Source organism: Adiantum capillus-veneris, chromosome 20, assembly GCF_014529385.1.
Source record: "Adiantum capillus-veneris isolate H3 chromosome 20, ASM1452938v2, whole genome shotgun sequence".
Classification (NCBI taxonomy): domain Eukaryota; kingdom Viridiplantae; phylum Streptophyta; class Polypodiopsida; order Polypodiales; family Pteridaceae; genus Adiantum; species Adiantum capillus-veneris.
The window spans coordinates 150041893-150049587 of NC_140950.1; the positions used below are offsets into that span (position 1 = coordinate 150041893).

General features: G+C 43.8%; 1 pseudogene; it reads left to right on the plus strand.

The window, feature by feature from the left end:
- Window positions 1–516: 516 nt before the first annotated feature.
- LOC147433393 (mitochondrial adenine nucleotide transporter ADNT1 pseudogene) lies at window positions 517–1104 on the plus strand (annotated as a pseudogene).
- The last annotated feature ends 6591 nt before the right edge of the window (window positions 1105–7695 follow it).

Genomic DNA, 7695 nt, shown 5'->3' on the forward strand with positions numbered 1-7695 from the left:
GTGATGCTCATGCTGGTGGCATACATGAGCAGCTTTGCTAATGCTGAGGCGGAGGAAGTGGGGTGCAAATTAGCGGCTGGGGCAGAAGCAGGTGAGGAGGCCAACTCCCGAGTCGTGGGCCAAGAAATGAAATTGAAAGGGTACAAGAAGAAGGGCGGCTACCACCATAAGAAGGGTGGAAAGACAAGGGTGGCTCGCGCCACCCTCACTAACTCAACCGTCCGAGCGCATCTTTTTGGTTTTGAATCTTCGAGACGCGCGTACTTGTGAAATAAATAATATGGTGTCTTCACTTGGGTGTCAAAATGTGTTCTTTGTTGTTGTAACCTTTTTACCTTATGTGAGTTGGTGTAATTTGTGTCTATCTTGCCTTCTTGTAAAGGGAAATGTTCACCTTGAGGGTGTTTATGCTTCTAAAAAAAGAAAAAAAAATGAGAGAGAGAGAGAGAGAGAGAGAGAGAGAGAGAGAGAAAGAGAGAGCTCTTCTGTGCCTTAAACCATCGACAATCACCGGACATGGTTCGGGGTAGGCTTACAGTGCAAATATAGGATTCACCAATGCGCTATCGAGGAATGTTCCATGCAACATCAACGATAATGAAAGAGGAAGGACCATTAGCGGTCTACAAAGGTTGGTTGCCATCTGTTATTGGTGTGATCCCGTACGTGGGTTTCAATTTTGCGGTATATGAATCACTCAAAGAATGGTTGTTGAAGAGGTACATAACAAACAATCCTGAAAAGAATGTTGATTTGAGCGTCCTTACCAAACTTGGATGTGGAGAATGAGCAGGTACAGTGGGCCAGACTGTGGCAGATGTGGTACTGAAAAGGTTGCAGATGGTGGGATGGAAGGATGCCTCCTCTATCATCACTGCAGATGGTTAGATGAAAGCACCGGTTCAGTACACTAGGATGATTGATTCTTTTCGGAAGACTGTTCGCAATGGAGGCTTTGGAGCCTTGTACAAATGCCTAATTCCCAATTCTGTCAAGGTTGTTTCTTCTATTGCTTTGGTGTTTGTGACATATGAGGTGTTGGACGGATACGCCGCGATGGATGTCAGCCCAGCGAGAACTTTCCTAACATATAATGTGAGCTAAGGATGAAGCTCAACCCGCAGGTGCGTGGAAGCAAGCATAAGGTGTCAACCTACACTCGACCGACTCCTAACTAATTCCTACAGAGGTCTCTACCAATTGTCTAAGTCACATCCTTCAAGAGCGCATAAGAGAAAACTTCCTACAATGCTTTCTAGAGCCGAACACCCATCCAACAATCTCGAAACACCATAGAACTTGAAGGAGACCCTACTAATACCAATAGGTCGCTCTCCCTAAGGTCTATGAACCAAAACCCCAACCCAAAACACCCGGTGCAAAATCATGTAGGATGTCTAGCCAAAATCTGCAGGTCTTCGTTTCCAAAATCTAAAGTGTCTAATGTGTATCTCTACTTAATGTGAACGCGTGGATATGTTGCAATGCAAAATCGGACAACGTATGCTCACCCAAACACCAGATGAAGCTCGTAGAAGGAGCTTGCAAAACCGGACCGTACGCGTGCAATGTAGATATCGGCGCATAGCTCTTGTCAGGGGCAACACGCTGCACTTCTCCGCACTGGATTCTGACCACCAGTGCACACGTAGCATCAAGATGAAGCTCACACTCTCTCTCGTACACAATACACTCACTCACAGACTTCAAAACTTGTCTTTTTAAAATGACAAAAGGTCCTTCATTAAGATCAAAAAGTGGTATATATACCTTACAATTCCCAAACCCTAAAGTTCCAAAATCGACCAACTACTCAATCTAACTATCAAAACTGGGATACAATCATGAAACTTCATGATACGCCGCGACGGACGTCAGCACAGCGAGAACTCACCTAACATATAATGTCCACTAAGGACAAAGCTCAACCCGCAGGCACATGGAAGTAAGCATAAGGTGTCAACCTACACTCGAACGACTTCTAACTAATTCCTACAGAGGTCTCTACCAATTGTCTAAGTCACAGCCTTCAAGAGTGCATAAGAGAAAACTTCCTACAACGCTTTCTAGAGCCGAACACCCATCAAACAACCGTGAAACACCATAGAACTTAAAGGAGACCCTATTAATACCAATAGGTCGCTCTCCCTAAGGTCTATGAACCAAAACCCCAACCCAAAACACCCGGTACAAAATCACGTAGGATGCCTGGCCGAAATCTGTAAGTCTTCGTTTCCGAAATCTAAAGTGTCTAACGTGTAGCTCTACTCGATGTGAATGCGTGGATATGTTGCAATGCAAAATCGGACAACGTATGCTCACCCAAACACCAGATGAAGCTCATAGAAGGAGCTCGCAAAACCGGACCGTACGCGCGCAATGTAGATATCGGCGCATAGCTCTCGTCGGGGGAAACACGCTGCACTTCTCCGCACTCGATTCCGACCACTAGTACACACGTAGCGTCAAGATGAAGCTCACACTCTCTCTCGTATACAGTACGCTCACTCACAGACTTCAAAACTAGTCTTTTTAAAATGACAAAAGTTCCTTCATTAAGGTCAAAACGTGGTATATATACCTTACAATTCTCAAACCCTAAAGTTCCAAAATCAACCAACTACTCAATCTAGCTATCCAAACTAGGATACAATCCGGAAACTTCTGTAAGTCCCAATATTTACAAGGTGAAAAATCAGGTTTTCCTCAATGAATGAATAATTACAAAAATAATAATCTTCCGAGTAGTTAGTTGCCGTGGGGTGTGTCCAGCTTCTAACACTCCCCCCCTCCTTGCTCATGTCGTCCCCGACATGGCCGCTGATCCGCTTCTTCATCATATGGTCTCGCGTATCTTAATTAGTGACTCATATCTTGCATGTAGGTTTATCATTGTTGGGTCGAAAATATCTGTGTTTATTGTGAAGAAGCCTCTGTAGAATGATTCTTCAATTCCTGGAGGTGATAGGATGGTAGAAACATTATCCTCTGATACAATACATGTATCACCTCCTTGGAAGGCTGATGAGACAGATCATAAGCGCATCTGTAAGTATCTTGGAAGAAAAAGATAATGTCTGTCACCTTGCCTGGCTTGAAAGTCTCAAATACTGCTAAGAGGGTTTTACAAATTTTCTTCATCATGATGCAAGTAAGGTCAGGTGAGCCAATGAACAATTTGATGGCACCCGTTAGGGTTTTCACCATGTATTGGACACTTATTCTCTCACCTGCCTTCAATCTCGACAGCTTAGGGTAATTCAGCCAAGTGGGTTGGCTCCTTTGCAAGATATCCTGTGCCTTCCACGTCTTGATCCTTCGTAGAGGACAAAAGCTGAGGTTGTCTCTGATATTTTTCGATGCCTCTACCAAGTGGACGAGGTATTCTGGGACTTTGTGAGCCAGGCCTCCTCCATTTTGGCTGAGAATCAACAATGAGCCTGACCCCTTCTGGTTGTGATGTATCTGCGTTGTAAAGTGGTACGGTCGGCTCTTCTCTTATCCCCTTGTTGATGGTGGTTGCTTCATATTTCAGCAATGGATATGGGAGAGAGGGTTGAAGCCATTCGCGCCTGAGGTTGCTGGCATCAATCTTCTGAATGGTCATCGACTTGAAAACCCTCTGCTCCCATTCCAGGGATTCCTTTGATGTCTCTCTGATCTCCACCTCTATTACTTTACGCAACTTTTCTTCCTCTTCCTGTGTTAGGTCCTGTGGCTCTTGAGAGGATCCTTCTAGGATTTCCTCTTGCATAGGTGTGTCTACCAGATCTGCCACATTTTGTAAGTCAATGCCCTCATTGGCTGCTGGCCCTGTGCTCTCTTGCTCTTCTGCTTGCTGTCCTTTCAACTCCTCTATCTGCTTTAGGAGTTTCTGTTTTTCCGTTTCCGCTTCTTCACCCATATTCACGAGGAGGTCATTTAATTCGGCGTTTATTCTCTCCGCCTCCTCGAGATTTCTTTTCATACTTTCTACTTCCTCTTGCGTGACCTCTTCCCGTTCTTTTGGCTTGTCTTCAGCCTCTTTCTCTTCTTGTGGAGGGCTGCTAGGAGTTGGTGAGGGCGGTGGTGAGGGCTGTGGGATGGTTTTAGGGCTGGATGGTAGAGATGTAGGCTTGCCCTTTAAATCTCTATTTGCTTTAGTTTTTCTTTCCCTCTCTTGGCTCTCTTGCTCATCTAGCAGTTTCTGTCGTATTTGCTCCACTTCCTCCTCTGTGAAAGGGACATGCAGTATATTCTCTGATGCTCCATCAAGAATCTCAAAATTCTTGATATAATCCTCGAATCTGTCTCTTTGCACTCTTTGGGATGATCCCGACATTGACTCTAGAGAAGGCTTCCAGAGTTCACTTAAATCACCTTTAAGGGCTCTCTCTGCTCTGAAGCTCTCCATCAGCCTCTCTAACCTTGTCGCTTTTTGTGACCTTGTTTCTTTTGCAGGCACTTGGGAAAATTCCTTCTTTCCTTTCTTTTGCTCTGGCTTCTCTTCTAAAACAGGCTCTAGACGTCTTTTCAGTCTTGTGGCAACCCTTGGTGCTCTTTGAGGCTCGTCTTCTTTGTCTTATTTTAGCTTCATCCAGTAATTATGAGACGGGGGGTCAGGCCATCTTCCTTTTGTGTGCAGTGCCCCATAAATCACCTTAGTGATTAGTTCTCTTGGCACAATGTATGTTGGCTTCTTGTTACCCATCTTTACCAGGTTGTCATGTATATACGCTGCATAATTGATTGTCTTTGGGGTGCCTTTAGTCATTGCCCAAGTGAATGTCGTGGAAATTGCACCTGGCGGCATTTTGTACTTTTGTGGCAGCTTCGTGCACATATGGAAGTATTGGTTGTACAACTTGCTCATGATTGCCACTCTTGGGTTGGCAATATCTTCAAAAGTTTAGTTTCCTTTCTTCTCATTGTACACCTTGACCTCATTCTTCTTTTAGTTACACTATCCCCCTTGTTGGAGAGGTCTAGTGCTTCTGATACAACTTGCTCAGTGATGATTATTTCTGTTTGCGGCCTACCTTGTAGATCTGTTACTTTGGCCACTCCATCTTCTTTGATGGTTGTCACAAACACTACAACACAACATGGAGATATCGACGCGCGTATATCGACGAGCTTAGCGGGCGTCGCTATATGCGTCGATATAGGCGTCTCAATGAACGTCGATATACGCATGGAAAGGCCTCACTTCCCACGCATATATCGATGCCTATAGCAACGCGTATAGAGACGGGAAAAAAATTGGGGGAAAAAAGCGAAACCCGCAAGCAAGGGCCATTTTCGCCACGCTCTGCTCGAATCTTGGCCTCCACCTGCTGCGCAAGTATTATGTCCCCCCCAAACCCTCTCTCTCTCTCTGTCTCTCTCTCTACATCGTGTGTGTGTGTGTGTGTGTGTAGGAAAGAGAGAGAGAGAGAGAGAGAGAGAGAGTGGTGTGTGTGTGTGTGTGTAGGAAACAGAGAGAGAGAGAGAGAGAGAGAGAGAGAGAGAGAGAGGGAGAGAGAGAGAGAGAGAGAGAGAGAGAGAGAGAGAGAGAGAGAGAAGTGTGTGTGTGTGTAGATAACCAAAGAGAGAGAGAGAGATAGAGAATTAATGTATGCTTAGGAAATTAAAATTAAAGAAAAATAATTAAAGAGAGAAATGAAAAGAAATGAAATGTTATATTAACGTCTTCGAAAGACCAAAGTGACCTATGAGACATGAGACAAGAAAGTTACAATGTGATGGATTTGATACAAAGTCAGAGTAAGAAGATGACAAAATAAAATATTATGGAATCCTAAACTGTTAGGTATGGACTAAATGGTTAAACGGCCAGCTAGCTGGGATAAGTAGATCATAGGAGATCCAGCAGCTATCACTGGCGGATCTCATCAATTTCCTCCATGGTCAGTAGTCTGACCGGGCGTTATGCATGTCGAGCCAAAGTGACCTAGCTAGATCCTCTGATGCAGCTGTTGATGTTGCATGTGTAGTCCTCCGCAGTCGTGGACGTCTAGATCTCCCTAGCTCAGTCCCTTGTTCGATCAGTAGAGAGATAGGGAAGTAGAGAGCGAGAGAGAGAGAGAGATAGGAAATAGAGAGATAGAGAAAGAGAGTTTTATATATATATATATATATATATATATATATATATATATATATATATATATATATATATATATATATATATATATATATATATATATATATATATATATATATAGAGAGAGAGAGAGAGAGAGAGAGAGAGAGAGAGAGAGATAGGAAATAGAGAGATAGAGAAAGAGAGTTATATATATATATATATATATATATATATATATATATAGAGAGAGAGAGAGAGAGAGAGAGAGAGAGAGATAGGAAAATAAGGAAATAGAGAGAGAAAGAGAGATAGCCAAAGCGAGATCGAGAGAGAGAGAAAGAGAGATAGCGAGAGTGAGATCGAGAGAGAAAGAGAGATCGAGATCGCTTTTTTGAGCAAGAACCATGCAAGGCTTCTGAATCTTTCTCAAGTTGCTCATCCATCTCCACATTATCTTTTGGCTTGGACATGGAGGCCCCGTCCGGTTTAGAATCAGGTAGAATACTTTCATTGGGCTGAGAACTTCCATGGCTTGTGCTTTCATCAAGTGCGGCATTGGAAAGCTTTCTCAGACAAGCTACCTCGGAATGGAGGTAGGTGGGTTCGTAGACAGAGAAGAAAATATGGAGCTAAAAGAGGCAAAGGGGTTTCGTCTACTACATGCATTGCCATGTACACCAGGGAGTGCACGTATGTGTCTACCCATATAGGATTTGACCAATAAAGACGAGATTTTGACCCGGTGGTCCTGATCTCCGTACACCTCTGGACCGAGGTGTACAGAGATTGGGCAAGACTAGAAAATGCAAGGTAGTTTACATTGTGAGGAGTATATTATATATATATATATATATCAAAAAAACATTCATAATCATTGTAGATGGCAACGTCATCAACTAACATGGAGGAAAAGATTTCATGCTCGTGCACGCTCTGCAAGTATCAAATCCTACGCAAGCATAGGATATATAATGAACATGTGCACAAGTACGGAGAGTTTGCTAGAGAAACCGTACAGAATTTGCGATACGACTCCTACGGAACGGGCATTGATTTCCGCGACATAGCACCTACATGTGTGAGAGAGAGAAAAACGATTATGCGTGAAGGTCCGACCAATATAGAGCCACGGATGGAAGCAGAAAAGGGCTTACAGACAGAAGACGACGGCCTAGAGGAGATGCTAGATGCCTTCTTCCAGACAAGTGAGGAGAACGCGAACGAAGCAGCACCAGAAGCCGTGCGCCTATCTCCTAAAGACATGTTGAGGAAGTTGGCACGTCAACCAATCTATGAAGGCGCCAAAATATCTGTGCTTCGTACTTGTCTGGCGTTTTTGAATCTTCAGTCAGTGTACGGGTGGTCAGATGCAAGCGTCACTGCTTTGTTTAGGTACGTAATTTACAAAAGAGATTTTCCGATTGCAACGGTGATGTGCTCGGAGAGCTTTTTAATCTAATGTGGCTTAAATAGGTTATTGCGGGAGTAGCTTCTCCCGGCTGGCAATGAAATGCCCCCCTCTAGGCCAGACGCAAAGCAACTTCTGACCTCCGTTGGCTTGGACTACAACAAGATTCATGCATGTCCAAATGATTGCATTCTTTTTCGTAATGAATTCGCAGATTGTC